Genomic DNA, 16103 nt, shown 5'->3' on the forward strand with positions numbered 1-16103 from the left:
CGATTTCGGAGCCAAAAATCATGAATTCGTTAATTATTTGAATGGAAAAACTTACCGTAATACCCATGTATCCTTTGCCCTTGCCTACTTTTTGTGCCATGTCGTTTTAGGTCGGTTTTTTGAAAACGGAAAGAAAGTAGAGAGGATTTGGAATTTTCAAATTTCTTGTTTGAAATAATGAGAAGGGTAATATGGTCAACAGGGTGCGATGAACCGGAATTAGGGGGTGGTATATAGTCGCTCACTTTATAAAAGGGTAAAAGACGCACTATTGACCGTGACTACATGAAGTGCCTTGGAAATTGAGAATGCCATACCTTTCAAATTCAACTCATTTCAATTTTCTATTTCGAAATTATTAGGTAGTTAGTTAGTTAATTCCAAAAAATAAAATTGACTCCAAACCCCAATTGGAATTGGAAGGAAAATAATTTTTTGACTTCATTGGCTAAATGAAAGTGAACTTTTCAAAACCCAACTTAATCTTTACTCAAATTCCATTCAATGTTTTGATGTTTAATAATTGTCCCACATATTTATAAATGGTCTACTATCTTTTTCGCATCTTTAATATTGATCATATTTGGTAAACAGGTTTTTAGTATAAAACTACAGGTTTGCTAGGGCTGTAAATGAACAGAACCGCTCATGAGCGGCTCGATAAAAGCTCGGCTCGATTTGTAAAGGAACCGTTCATGAATACGATTTACTGGCTCGGTTCGTAAACGAGCCAAGCTTGAGCAGATCAAAGCTCGGCTCGAAAACTCGCGAGCTGACTCGATTAGAACATTTATGAACAAATTTTAGTTTTATTGAAAACTATATAGTTTTGTTTAGTTCACAAATATCTAAACTTAATATTATTTCATTTGCTATTAGATGAGTTCGTTCACAAACATAATAAATGAGTAATAGACGAACTATTTGTAAGCATCTTGTTTCACGAACTTTGCTTGTGAGTTTGTTTATGTACACAATTAAAGAGTTATTTGCGAGCAAACTTCACAAATATAATTAACAATTTACTCACAAATAATTCATGGTTAGATAATTTTCTTAATGAACCAATTCCAAAAGATGATTTTGGGCTCGAAACAAGCTCGAAACTCGGCTCAAGCTCGTTGAGCAAGCCAAAACTCGGCTCGGGCTCGGCTCGTTAATTTTATAGCAAGCTTGGCTCGGGCTCGAGCTCGTTAATTTTATAGCGAGCCGAGCTTGAACAGGCCAAAACTCGGCTCGGCTCGGCTCGATTACAGCCCTAGCACTACACCATAGAATGCCTATTGCAATGATGCTGTTTCGTTACGTTGGGCACCGAAAATTGTTGCATTTTGGTCAAAAATGGGCTAAGGCAACGATTTTGATCAATTTATTTTCGTTGATTAATTCACGGATGCCTTTCCTCTCAAAGGCAACGAAAATGTTATCTAATGCAACAATGACGTTATCGTTGCTTTTACGTTTTCAGAAAGTGCAACGGTCGAAGGATCAATTAAAGGCAACGAAAAATGAAACCAAAAGCAATGATTTAATCGTTGCGTTTGTAAGCAAAGGCAACACTATTTCAAACTTTAGGCAACGTTTTAGTCCTCTGGCAACAAGTTTTTGTGTCTTATAGCAACAGTATTTTATAGTAAAGGCAACGACTTTTTAACCTTTAGCAACACATATTGCTATAAAATGCAACGACTTTCTTTGGGGAAGGCAACAATTATTTTTCTAAATCAACGGTTTTCATTAAGTAAAGCAACACGGTGCTATAGCAATGGCAACGAATTTATTTTATAGCAACAATTTTTCTCTTACAAATGCAACAGTTTATAACGTAAAGACAACTGTTTTCATTTAGAAAATGCAACGATGTTTATAACAGAAGACAACAATGTTTATAATAGAAGGCAACGACGTTTGTAACATAAAGGCAACGTTGATATTTACAATCCAAAAGACAACGCCTGTTTAAGTAAACATCCACGAGCAACAATATTCAAAAGTACCTAAATATCAATATCTAAAAGTACCTAAATAATAAAATCCCAAATCCTAAATAGCATCAGAAGCATAAATAAATCATTCGTCGCATTCATTTGAACGAACTGTAGAAAGAACACCATCCAAATTTATATTGAGTGATGAGTTCATAAGGCTCAACTTTTGTACAAGAAATTCAAGATGAGCTTATAGTTCAATCTTCACTTCTTCTCTAATCTCATTCTTCACTCCGTCTATGATTTCCTCTCTGATTTCCATTTTGAATTGCTCTTTTGCATCTTCAAAATTCTGATTTAAATAATGCACACAATTAAACAAAAAAAAATTGATTTAAATAAAGTGCAGATGGTTAAACAAAAAAAATTCTGATTTAAATAAAGTGCATACAGTTCCATAAAATGAATGCAGGTAGAAAAGGTGTAGTGAACTTAGGGATGCACTTGAAGGGTATGGGTGAGTGCCTATATGAATATGCAAAGGTAGAAGTAGAATTAGATGGGATAGTGAGTACAATGATATTTGAAATCTATTTAGTAGTAGTGCACAAGCCATGGATCTAACCTGCAACTCGATATCTATAGGGCACACTCGAGATGGATATAATTTTGTCACCATCTCCAGATCTGCTTCTGTGAGTTCATGAGCACAGTATTCTGACCTTTTCCCATAAGAAGATGCATTGTTCATTGCCTTCTCTATGAACTTTCTCATTTCCTCATGTGCAGTAGCCTTATCATTTATGAGAAAATGGACTCGTGCAAGCCCTTCATATTCTCTTGTATGCCCTATTTTAAGGGCATTTATGTAGCAATCAGCTGCCAACTCATATTTACCAGTGTACATACACACTTCCAAGATTGTTATGTGCCTGCCAAACATAATTTCCAGTAAAATGAGATTAGCACATCACCACATACTTAATGAAGAGGCATGGATAATTGATTCATCAATTCACTTCAAATAAACCGTATCACCATTGTATGAAAATAAATAAATAACATGAAAGATATCAAGTACCAAACTGATAAATTTACTAAGTTAGTTGATGTTAAAACAAATTTTAAGAAGCCCTCACCTAGCAGAGGGATGATCTTTTCTCAGCAGTTCATGCTACAAAATCAACTAAGTACTTTTATGATAATTGAATATTCTCCCTCAAAGAAAGTTAACTTAAGATGTATGTATCCAATAGAAATGAAAAGAACAAGCATATTAATTTCATTGCTAGCATGAAACACTATGTTGCAAGGAAACAGAAATGGAAATTATTTTTAACAAACATTAAAAATATAGCTAGGAAACAAAAAAGAAACAGAAATGGAAACGGATACAAAACACAAAAACGCTACTAAAACGAGTTTTTGTGCAACATATAGTTGCAACGTTTTAAAGATTGGACCGAAAGTCGAACTAAATTGACAACTGGGTTAGGGGTCAATGTGTTCAACCAGTTATTTGTACGAAAAAATTGTTAAAAAGGAAAACAATGTTATTTCGACTAAATTAATGGCTTTCACAAAACAGGTAAAAATGCAATTAAGTGTCCTCAACCGGTTTCTGAAGTGTGTTCCATCAGTGTGTTGATTTTTTGCTCTGAAGTTATCCTTCATTCTAATTAATGAGACCGTATCTTCACACGAAGTGCTTATGATAGATGTCATAGTCTAGAATAATTCAATCAAAACAAAAGCTATCAAGCGTTTTAAACCAGAGCTTACTGTTTGAATAGTCGGTTGAAGCTAGTGTCATCTATTCCATCCTTCAGCGAAGCATTTATTGCATAGAACTTCCCTTCTTTTCCTCCTATATCCTTCAATACAGAACATATCAAAATGTGCCCTGATTTTTGAGTTGGACTTTTGAAAAGGACATGCAGGAAAAGGAATCAACTTTTAAGGGCAAAAGATAAGTTCCAACTTCCAAGCATACATACACTCAAATAGGCGCATATATAAGCATACACATGGGCACATATTTAATTACAAATCAGGCTCAAATACTATATATATATATATATATATATATATAGGATAAGGTGCAAAAATACCTCTAATGTTTACAATCATGAGCAATATTACCCCTAATGTCTAAAATGGTGCAATTTTACCCCTAACGTTGGCAGCCAAGAGCAATTTTACCCCTAATATTGATAAGTTTGGTCAAATAATTCATCAAAATATCTTCTCCATCATGATTATTGTCATCTACTCTTTATATATGTGTTATCTTATCACTAATTAGTAAGAGATCACAATCATATGAGTACACGTGGAAAAAAAGTTTAAAAATAAAATAAAAAATATATTGTATTTTGTAGGAGTTGGACAAAAAAAAAAATTCAACGGATATTCAATTGATGTAGACTAAGGAAAACTGTGTGTGGTAAAATTGCACTATTTTAAACGTTAGGGGTACAATTGCTCTTGAATGCAAACCTTAGGGATATTTTTGTACCGTATACTATATATATATATATATATATAACAGAAATAAAAGAAAATACGTTTGTGTAAACTTGCTATAGATTTAGAGCAGTATATGTAAGATTCCAAGTTTTAGGTATGCAAAATAGAACGTGCCAACTACCAAGAGCAACTTCATCTGCATCTCTACTTAGTAGTTGAGTTATTAAGTAACCAATAAAGGTTAAAGTAGCAGTTGCTAAAAACTTTGTGCATCTCTACTTAGAAATTAAGTTATTAAGTAACCAAGGAAAGGTTAAAGTAGCAGTTGCTAAAAACTGTGTTTAATAAAAACACTAAAAATAGCATGGAGAAATGAAAGCTTATTCTTTTTCAATATGAAGAAAAATTAAAGAATTGAATTTTTCCAATTATTAAATAAATATCAAAGCATTAGCATAAATAATACCTCAACATCTCCAGTTTCCAGGGAACATATCTCCGAACTTGTGGAAACTAACAGTCATCACCCTGCCTCAGAACTTTATACTTAATTAGAGTTCAAAAACTCAAATCATAACAGTCATCACCCTTGAATACAAATTACTTTTCCAGATGTTTTTTTTTTTTTTTTGAAATATCTATATTTCTTTCAATTGCTTGGTTAGGCCATCAAATCAAAAACCATTTTATTAGATTGATACTGGCTGTCAACAGAAAAAGAGTACATAAATGATGTATGAAAATTATAAGTAATAAAGGGCGGCCCGGTCGCAATACGCGTCCCCGCTGAGCGAGGGTCCGAGGAGGGGTCCCACCACAAGGGTGTACTGGGGGCAAGCCTTCCCCTACCAATTTATTTGGCAAGAGGCCGCTCCTAAGACTCGAACCCGTGACCTCTTGGTCACACGACAACAACGTTTACCGTTGCGCCAAGGCTCGCCCTCGAAAATTATAAGTAATAACAAGAAAAATTCCAGTGGAGGAGATTCTTATTAACCAGCTATAACTGCCATATCTTATGTGTTTTCTACAACAATTTTTCTAGAAGCTTGGACCAAATGACGAATACCATCATTCAATTGCTACATCAAAAAAATGTATTATACTTGCAGTAGCAACATAAAACTAAAATTCATCTATCTTTCCCATAGCTTTACTAATGTATTCATGATCCAAATGCATTATACAATGAGAAAGTTTTAGTACCTATCAGTTTAATAAAAGGCTTCTTCAACACCATCACCATGATGCACGTCTATATCAATATACAAAACACATGTATGATGCTTCAGAAGCTCCAGAATTCCCAAAACTAAGTCATTGATGTAACAAAATCCAGATGCCTGGCACTTCTTGGTGCGATATAATCCACCAGCCCAATTTATAGCAATATCACATAGTTGATTGTTTAATCTACGTGCAGCGTCTGTTAATAATCATCAATCAGCAGCAAATATGGTTGACTAGGATATCTAAACCAAGCTACACATTAATTCATTGCTTACCTATTGTTCCACCAGCATAAATTTGGCAACATTCCAACAAGTTTACAAAAACAGGGCAATGTTCTCCAAGATTATCTGGGGAAAGGAAAAGTTCACAAGTGAAACTTTTTTTTATCAAGTAATAATCTTAAACATCAAAGTTTCAGCGTCAATGTAAGCAAGCATATAGTTAACAACCTTAAAGCTTCATTGACAAAATGCCAGAACGAATACCTAAGAAAGATCTGCCTGAATAACCTAAAACGTGATCTAACCATCTTAAACTCTAACCTTTAGTTCATCATACAAAAAAAAAAAACGCATCACATCTACCAAACCAATCTAAAAAATAACACCATACGTAACTCATCTCTCTCTCTCTACTTGATGGCCCTAAGAGGATTTAATGCTTAATATTAATATCGCACTGCATTTCAAATGAAGAACAAATATCCTGATTGACTCTAAAACCGTGTCTGAAATATGTATATAACATCCAATTGAGCAGAAAAGTCAATTTATCAATATTCCACTTCCTTCTAACCATGCCAAACACTGCTAATTTCAAACACACTAACTGTTAAACCTCAATCAGTTCTAACCTAACACTTTCCAACGTTTACATTTAATGCAACCCAATAGTATCAGAAACAACCACAAAAATTATAATCAAAATCAAGTAAATGGGAAATGAAAAGGCCATACATCTGACTAATTCATTTGCAAACATTGTTGGGAATTTGGCGTAATCCGGTGCAAAAATTCAACATAGTCAGCAGAGTGGAACTGAGCAAGCTCAGCAGGATATGCCTTGAGAGGCCACTGCATTGCAAAAATAAAGATTAAAAAAACATTTTCAGTCAGAGTAATATCATAGGTGAATTCACATTCGGGTTTGTGTACAAAGGGCTACTTCCTGATGGATCAATTGTAGCTATCAAGAAACGCCTACATAAGCCATTTCCGGATTTCATTCATAAGGTATAACTTAATTTTGTTAAAATTGAAATCTCAAGTTTCCTCGACACTTTGCATAAAAAAAAACTGTACAATGTAGGTGAAACGCATAGCTTTTGTTCAACATAAGCATCTTGTTGAACTTATTGGATATTGTGAAGATAGTCATCAATAATTACTTGTATATGACTATCGCGAACCAAAACATATAAAGTTACCTCTATGGTAATCTAACTATCCCTTTCCCTTTCCCTAGCAGTCTATTTTCTTTAGGCGAAAAACATTCTCTCATATTTTACCTTGTCCTTAGATAGTGAAGGTTTACATATTGGAAAGCTGGAAATGAAGCAAAGGTTAACAATTGCTTCAGCAGCTGCAAAAGCTATATATATAGACTAGTTAATTAATGTTACTTCAAATTTCTGTTTCATGCAGTAAAATTTCAATTTCAGGTCTTGAATATCTTCAGAGTATAGGCCCTCCTCTTCTGCACATGCATTTCAGAACAATCCATGTTCTTTTGGGTGATAAAGTCCCCAAAAGTCTCTAACTATGAGTTCTGAATTTGGTAATGGAAGGTCATCATGCCAGTTCGTCTTCAGCTATTAATTTCTTGAATCTTCATATAGATGGTAAGCCTCCCAACACGGGTGAGGAGTTGTTTCTCCCTCATCTGTGTGTTTTCCCTTCTCAAGCCGAGTCATCCAATATAAAGCCTGCTTTTGGTAGGGCCGAAGTTCACATTGAAGTGTTCTGGGAGGATCAATTTCCTAAATTATAAGAAGTCTTAAGTAATTCAAAATTATGATTATCAGTTTCATAGACAGAGCAAAAACAATTCCATAAAGGGCAATACCTCTAACTCAGAGTTGTCTCTAACACCAACTATGTTTTCAAGATCAGCATCTAAAATGGGCTCCTGATTTTCAACTTCATTTCCATTTTTGATGGATTCTTAGACGTGTTGAGATGCAATAGTGATACAGGAATGCACATATCAAATTACAAGCTATAATCCAAATAAGAGAAAAACAAAAAGAGAAAGAATATGATAGGCCATGCTTTTGTACCGTCTGTACTAGATCAACATACCCATCCTAATTTAATTAACACTTGAGCACAACCGAAATCAATAATCACAAAAAATAACCAAATAAATGTACTATTTGAAGAAAATATCAATAAATTTGCATCGGTTCTCAATTAAAGTTTCTTGAATTCAAACCTAAACTCCTAAGTCAAGTAAAAGAAATGCAACAAATAAACAGAGAGAATGGAGAGATGAAGACCTGGAGACCAGCGCGCAAGGAGCAAGAAATGAGCTTCTTTTGTCTCTGTCCTTGTTCTTAATAGTGGATTTTTTGGTAAGAAAGAAATGAGCTTCATTTTCTAATCCGTTGAGTCTGATGAGAAACCTAGAAGTTCCTAATTGAAGGAAGAGGGTTACAGTGCCGAAATGCAGACACTAAGAGAAAGGGGAAAACGCATGAGAAAGGGGTTACGACCATGAGAGTGAAATTGAGATCTGAATGAGAGAAGGACCGGTGAGAGTGAAAGTGAGAAAGGGAGAAAGAGCGGAATCGTGAGAAACCGAGTAACGTTAGGGTTACCAGTAAAGTTAGAAAGGGAGAAAGAGACAGACAGTGAGAAAGTGGAAACGAATGGGCGGGAAACGGAAAAGTAAGTGATAACTAAATGAGTAGGGAGTGAAAATTGGAACAAATTATTAGAGGGAATTGAAAACAGTGTGTAAGAAAAAATTGGAGGGAAGTGAAAATAGTAAGTCAAAATTGTAGGGAAGTGAAAATAGTAAGCAAAAATCAATGGTGGCGATAAGGTGTAAAAATACTCTTAACGTTAATAATCACGAGCAATTTTAACTCTAACGTCTAAAATGGTATAATTTTACCCCAATGTTGGCAATCAATAGCATTTTTACCCATAACGTTGGTAATTTTGGTTAATTTCAGATTAAAATATTTTGCTACTTATTCTGCATTAGCTATATAACAGTTAGTTCTAAAAAGAAGTTTTCCTATTTTTTGTGATTTAGTAATAGAATTAGAGATTAATATTTTTAAGTTCGACGAAATATTTAAATTTTTCTATCCAACACGTACAAAATACAGTATAACTTTTTTTTTCACGTACATTTGTAATCTATTACTAATGAGTAATAAAAAAAAAACGTACATGTAAAGGGTAGATGATAAATTTTGTGATTGAGATGACAATTTGATGTATTATTTCTCAAATTGACTTAATCTGCCAACATTAAGGGTAAAATTGCTATTAGTTGCCAACATTAGGAGTAAAATTGCATCATTTTAAACGTTAGCAGTAATTGCTCACAACTGTCAACATTATGAGTATTTTTGCACCTTATCTCGAATAGTGGGAAATGTAAATATTAATTTAATAGGATTTTTTAATGGGTATTATTTCTTGACTAATTCTTAATTAATTGGAACAAATTATTAATATACTAAAGACCAAATTCTTGATATATTAATTAATTAGTATATAATTTATTATTTTTAGTTTATTTTATGACTATCTAAGAAAAAGTATTACACTATTTTTAGTCAATAAATTCAATTATTTACAAACTATATATAAAATCTTTAATTAAAAAGTGTTAAAATTAAATTTATCAAATTAATTAGGTATAGTGATTGGATTTTTATTAAATGCAACGTTGGAATAGTAATTTTACATAATACATCGTTGCTTTAACTAATAATCATGTTAAAATGGCAACGATATGTCCTAAATGTCATATTATTGTTGCCTTAGTTCAAATTGAATAATTAAAAATAAATCAAAGGCAACAATTCATACATAATCGTTGCATTGGACTTACGTAAACATTAGCCAAAAAATATCCAAGATAATGCAACGATTAATGGTAATGATTTTTGAAAATTGGTTGCTATAGGCAATCTATGGTGTAGTGTAGGTTTGAGCCACTTTAAAGTTGACTAGTTAAATCTATAATAACAGTGTTTGGTAAATAGAGATTTGAGAGAGCTTTTAGGTTTAAAAAACTAATTTTGAAAAAGCTAGTTTTATGAGCCTTTTTAATTAGTTTATTGTTCATCTCTTTTGAATGACATTTTTGCCCCTATTTACTACCCTTTAACTCTAAGTAAAGGCTTTATCATGTCTTTATTTGTCATTTTATCATGTCTTTATCAGTTAACTTTTATCAAACAAGTTTACACAATCAGTTAATCAAATCATCTAACAAAAAATGTAATTAACTAAGAACTATTTACCGAACATGACATTATAAACATGAATGAATATCTATAATCCTCTAACATTATATATACTTATAAAATTGAAAGGCATGAACAGTATCAATTCCAAAAAATTCCCAATTTCTGCCAATTTTACCCTTAAAATTTACTTCCACATCTATCCTTGCTAATTTCATTTTTTCTTCACAGCTCCCCATCTAACTAGGTGTTAAACGGTGTCGTTTTTTTCTGCCAAATTTACCCTTAAAATCTTCTTCCACATCTATCCTTGCTAATTTCTTTTTTGTTCACAGCTCCCATCTAACTAGGTGTTAAATGGTGTCATTTTAGAACATCATTAGGGCTTCTAATTACTCCCAACTTCCATCTTGGTATTTTTTTTTTTCCAAAAAAAACATAATTAAACCTCTAAACTTTATCTATTTAAGGATTAAGCTCTCGATCAATTATTTTTACATATTGAATCATTGATTATTGATTTTGTTATGAATTCGGTCCTTATTTAACTTTTTCATCGATGGCACGCATCGTTAGGGCGATTCGGCTGATTGACGTGGACAAATAAAAATAAGAGTTTATTAACTAGGATAGATCAAGAGTAAAAAGTAACAAGAAATTACATAAATTAATTACCAGTAGATTCTTCTAAATTTGATATTTTCCTCTCTGATTTTGTGATTTTCATCATTATAATCGTCAAATCGATATTCTCCTTTCCCAAACTCGATAGAAAAGTTAAATAAGAGTCAAATTCATAACAAACTCAATAAACAATGGCTCAATATGAAAAAATAATTAAACATGAGATTAATTCTTAAAACAGATAAAGTTTAAGGGTTTAATTGTACTTTTTGCCTTTCTTCTTTCGTTCCCGTCTCTCACTGCCTCTTCTCCTTTCTTTCTTTTTTGCCTTCCTCTAGCTATTATTTTTTTTTTCTCTCATGAGTTTCATCATAGGAAAAAAATTTATGGGTCATCACACAAATAAAGCAGAGAGCTCTCTATATAAATTTTTAAATTATTACGGGTTGAATGTATAGAGGATAAATGTCAAATTTGATCCTGGCGTTTTTTAGAAAATACAGATTCTCTCAACATATAAAAATAGTATAAATTTAATCCTAACGTTTTTATGCAAGATCAGTTTTAGATCTATGTTACTGCAACGTTTTCACTGTCACATCGAGCTTTCCAAATAAGTATATCGATAAACTGTAGCAGTTAAATTTACACCATTTTGTATGTTCAAACTCTATATTTCTCCAAAAATGTTTGAGTTTATTTTTTATATTCCTTTTTATTGATGGAAGAATTGGCAATTTTATTTTTTTAACTGCAAATTTATTATTTCATAAATAATTTAGATTTATTAAATAAATAAAGCTATTTTTTTAACCGAAGCGAAGCGAGGTATCCTTCTAGTTAAATAATAATTTTGATGTCAAATTAAACATTGGACAATAATATATATTGAAATTATTTACTGAATAGGAATGTAAATGCATATTTGTAGTGTTCTGTTGAATTTCTCTTCTTATAGAAATCCTTCTTCCATTAGGAAGTCTTTCTATAACAGTCTTTTATTAGGAGACGTTTTCCAAATGTCATTACATTGCAAATGTTCTGCTTCTTTCAACCTGTCAAAACTCTTACTTATGCATCAGAACGAGTTCGTCGGACTTTGTTCCCTTTCTGATTATATGTTCCTTTTTACAGGTACTTTACCGTATGACTTAAGCAGGGGGGAATCCAGCATGGGGGCACTGGGGGCAGTTGCCCCCACTGACACTTGTATTTTTTTTTAAACTCAGGTATTAATTTTGAAGTTTTAGAGCTTTGCTCCCCTTTATCAATAGAGGTTTAAGGTTTACTGGTTTTATAATTGAGCATGAAGAATGGTTTTAAATTTAATATTTTATTTTTCTTTTTTTAATTATGTTTTAAAGCAAAACAACATCATCGTTTTATTTAATTAGAACTATGTCGTTTTATTTACAACAAAAATAAAAATAAAAAAGTAAATATTTAAATGTAAAACTAAATAAGTCCTAAAACAAACCATCGGTCTCTCTTACTCTCTTTACTCTCTTTAATCTCTTTAGTTCTTCTTCCTCAATTCCTCTTTCTTCTTAAACCTAAATTGAAATCTCTAATCCTAAGTAAGATTAAATAAAAATCGGTAGTCAATCCCTCCGTAATTGGATCGTTGGTCCATCACTCCATCTCCGATCTTTGCCTCTCTGCTTTGGTATTTTTTTGCTCCTACTTGAATTTTGATTTGATATTTCTACTACTATTTTACTTGAACTTGAGTTTTGATCTCTGATTTTTATAATTATTATTTGTTGGATAAAAATTATTTTAGTCGTATTGTTTGTCCCCACGGAGGAGAAATCCTGGATTCGCCCCTGGATTTGAGGACACTCTAAACAGAGATAGTAATATTGGTTTCGCCACCAGGATGATGCCATGTGAATTTGAGGTACTTCGTCGAAATCAGTCTCATTCCATTATAGACATTTTTCACAAGAATACAGACATGGTCTATTTTTTTGGTGTGGTTGGATATGATTTTCACATTTGGCAATTTTAGGAAATTCCATGCTCACATGCACCACGTGGACTCTAGAAGAAATGGTCCTTTGTTTCAAAACTCATTTTCATAATTAAATTAACAAACGAAAAAGTTAATTTACAATTTTTAGGCATAAATATTTTAATATAATATTTTTGTTTGATAGTCTTAACTTGAAATTGAAAATATTGAGCTTATGATGTTAAATAAAATAAAATAAAATAAACTAATTATGTGTGCTTCACATATGTTAAAATCTTGGCTTAATGGGCACTCATTTTCAACTTGGAGGACGCTGACTGGTTCCAAAAGTGCCTGCAGCAAATGGGCGCTCAGCTGGGTATCCCGGACTGGCAGCGCACGTTTATTGTTACTACGGCGCTGTTGTGCGAATAGCGAAACAAGGTGGTGTTCCAGGAGGATTTTGTGCTGCCTGAGAGAAAGGGGGATTTAATTCGCCGCAAATTGGGAGAGTTCTCGGGATGCTGGGATGTTCGGGCGGACAGAGGCATCAGTGAGGATAGAGTTGAGCGTCACATAGGGTGGGTGAGACCCCGACATGATGTATGGAAGCTGAACTCCGATGGCTCGTGCAAAGCTCACTCACGGAACATCGCTGCTGGCGGAATTATCAAGGATGAGGAAGGACACTGGGTTAGCGGTTTTGTTCATAACATTGGCAAAGGAAACTCCTTCGAGGCTGAGCTTTGGGGGGTTTTTTCCGAGATGAAGATAGCCTTAGCTTCAAATGTGACCAGGCTTGAAGCTGAATCTGATTGTGCGGAGCTCGTGTCTTTGGTCCGTGGGACTTGCCCCCCTCACCACCCCTCTCGCGCTCTGGTTTGCAATATCAAATTGCTTATGGATCGTTTTGAATCTGTCTCAATTCAGCATGTGTTTAGAGAAGGGAATAGGTGTGCGGACTTCTTGGCTAATCAAGCTTTCGACTTCCCCATCGGAATGTCAACTCTCCGGCAAGCGCCGCCCGACATCCTGCCCTTGATTAGGGATGATATGTTAGGGGTAACTCTCCCCCGTTTAGTTGCTGCCTAGTGCGGCCTTTTGTGTGTTTCTTTGTTTTCCTTTCCTTTGTACAAAAAAAAAAAAATTTGGCTTAATGCTTCTCCAACCTCCTTAACTTGTCCAAATTGATCATTTTATCCCTTCAACTCATCGAATGTTCTATTTACCCCCTTAACTCCATAAAAATGGTATTTCTCACCCCCTTAACTTGTCCAAATTTGTCATTTTACCCCTTCTAAACTCATCGAATATCCTATTTACCCCCATTAACTCCATAAAAGTGGTATTTCTCACCACTTATCATCTTATTTACCCTCTTAACTCTATAAAAATGGTATTTCTTATCCCTTTGTAGTAGTAAAAAAAGTTGAAAGGATAAAGAACGAATAAAAAATACAAATAACAAGAACATTGATATAAACAAGTTAAATACATTATATGTAGGGATAATGTACCAAAATAGGCCTATGATTTTTAGGAAAGTATCAATTTAGGTCCCACTTACAAAATAGCATAAATATAGGTTTAACGTTTAAAAAAAGTTATCAATTTAGGCTTCGATAACGGATTGTAAGTGGTGAAAAATACCACTTTTATGGAGTTAAGGGGGTAAATAGAACATTCTACAAGTTGGGGGGATAAATGGACAAGTTGAGGGGGTGAAAAATACCACTTTTATGGAGTTAATGGGGGTAAATAGGACATTCGATGAATTGAGGGGGTAAAATGACCAATTTGGATAAGTTAAGGGGGTTGGGGAAGCATTAGGCCTAAAATCTTTTAAGAGAAATCTTATTGCACATCTATCTAGCGTTCATATATTTTAAAGTTTATAATTTATATTTTACAGTAGAATTTCATATAAATAATTATAGAAAAAGATTTAATCAATTAATTCACCGTTAGATATAGACTTATTAAATCTAAGCCTCAGAATGCTTTGAATCTCCACCTTAGGATTCTAATAAGCCTAGATCTAACGGTGTGCACCTTAATGAGCAATTGAATTTGCTCATTCACCTTTAGATATAGGCTTATTAAATCTAAGCCTCGGGATGATTTGAATCTCCATCTTAGGATTTTAATAAGCCTAGATCTCACGATGAATGAGCAAATTCTACTTGTTCATTAAGGTGCATGTGATCAAGACTGTTGATTGAAGTATCATGTCATCCCATGTATGTATAGTAAAATCTCTCACTAAGTAGTATGTCATATATAATCTAGAAATATTAAATTTGACTCTGTCGTTTTTGGAGAAGTGTAGATTTCACCTTTAATATAAGAAATGGTAAAATTTCACCTGTAACATTTTCAAGCAAAGATCAATTTTGCCTCTGTTTAAAATAAAAATTTGAATGGACTGATTCTACCGTCATTTGATTACCACATCAGATCTTCTAAATAAGTTTGTCGATAAAATGAAAGTGTTTCGTGCATCTAGAAAGGTATTTGTAACATAGTACCTTTTAGGCAACGTTTTTGTGATTAACTTATACATGACACGCTTAATTGTTAGCATTTTGATAAGTTTCTTTGCTACTATGTTAGTTTCATATTAAGTATTTTAACATAATTGATATTTGGAAAAATTCTATATAACTGTTAAATAACGAGTCAAATAGTAGTATATCGGTCTCTTCAAATTTTCTATCAAGTAAGGATAAAATTGATCTTGTTTGTATACGTTAGGGGTAAAGTTGATTTTGTTTATACCCGTTAGAGATAAAAAAAATTTACTATTTCATATGTTAGGTATAAATTTAAACTTTTTCAAAAATAATATGACAAAGTTATACCTTATCCCTGTGGTATATTAAGGAAAGGAATAAAATATTAAATCCTTAAATAATTAAAAGGGTAAATAATTTATTAATCCCCTAGTTTTTACCTAACACACTGTTTAGTCTTTCTATTTTGAAAAACACGTTTTAAGGTCTCTATCTTTTGCCAATATTAACTTTGTAGTCCTTTTATCTAATTTTTTAGATTTATAACCGAACATATCTTAACTTTTAGGACAACCACAATACAATACAAGTTGATCATGTTACTCTGTTATTTTATATATATGTTTATGCTAAAATATAATGATTACAAGTCTAAAAAAAATAGACAAAATGAATATATAGTTAATATTGGCAAGTTAAAGATCTTATAATGTGATTTTTAAAATAAGGGTACTAAACAGTGTTTTAAATAAAAAGTAAGGAACTAATAAAAATTTTATCATAATTAAAATGAATTTAATTTATTGTTAAACATTTTGTTATATTAGTCGAATTTTAAACATGTTTTAAATTAGTTCCTCCTTGAAAAGGTATGGAATGCACGTCTGGAACTTATTTTATATCGAGGAATAAAGCAATTTCAATTATCTATTAAATTTTTATATTACTTTGTT

General features: G+C 32.7%; 1 pseudogene; it reads right to left on the reverse strand.

The window, feature by feature from the left end:
• Nucleotides 1–1926: 1926 nt before the first annotated feature.
• On the reverse strand, nt 1927–8449 carry LOC136222030 (histone deacetylase 9-like; annotated as a pseudogene).
• Between the last annotated feature and the right edge of the window lie 7654 nt (nt 8450–16103).

The sequence above is a fragment of the Euphorbia lathyris genome, chromosome 3, assembly GCF_963576675.1.
Source record: "Euphorbia lathyris chromosome 3, ddEupLath1.1, whole genome shotgun sequence".
NCBI lineage: Eukaryota > Viridiplantae > Streptophyta > Magnoliopsida > Malpighiales > Euphorbiaceae > Euphorbia > Euphorbia lathyris.